Genomic DNA, 697 nt, shown 5'->3' with positions numbered 1-697 from the left:
ACTTTAATTCCGTACTTATTATTTGACTTCTTGTGATTATTTAATCTGATATCCCGGCTAGGAATTTTTGTTTTGGAGCGGCCCAAGCCATTATTATTCTTTGATGCTTCGGCCCGGCCGCGTAGAAACTACCAAGTGTACATAATGTCCGTATGAAATTAATACATGAGGATTCAAACCCGTCTGTGTTTTTTTTGTTGTCGATGCTATTTCCTTTGTTAAGAATATAATTATATCTTCCTCCGTGGTGCCTGGTTTTGTAAGAAAATGTAACGAAAGGATGTCATTCTAACCCTCCGCCTGCAATTCCCCCCTCCCTTGTTCCTCTTGTGTGAAATTAGGGGAGTTTTTTGACCTTTATTGCCCTCTTTCATGCCCTCTAGTCTTTTGAGGTGAGGTATGCGCATCTGTGGAAGTGTGGGGGCGTGTCCGTTCCCACGTTGCTGCGTGTCTATTAAAAAAAACGATATATATGTTGGCAGAATAATTCTTTAAAAAAAATAATATTAAAAAAAATAAAAAGGGGGTATGTACACAACAGTCCGCCCTTTTGAAAATTATCAGGGGTCGATTTGGCCACTTGCGAATTTTCAAACAAAGTAATGCCCCCTTTTTTGTCATGAATCCCATCAGCCGCCCTTACTCTCGGCGGTTATTTCTTACGACGCGCGTGCACGTATTACGATCTTAACCTGGT

Source organism: Lampetra planeri, chromosome 1 (genome assembly GCF_965212315.1).
Source record: "Lampetra planeri chromosome 1, kcLamPlan1.2.h2, whole genome shotgun sequence".
NCBI classification, from domain to species: domain Eukaryota; kingdom Metazoa; phylum Chordata; class Hyperoartia; order Petromyzontiformes; family Petromyzontidae; genus Lampetra; species Lampetra planeri.
The sequence above is the reverse complement of the archived record's forward strand: the minus strand, read 5'-3'. Positions refer to the sequence as shown.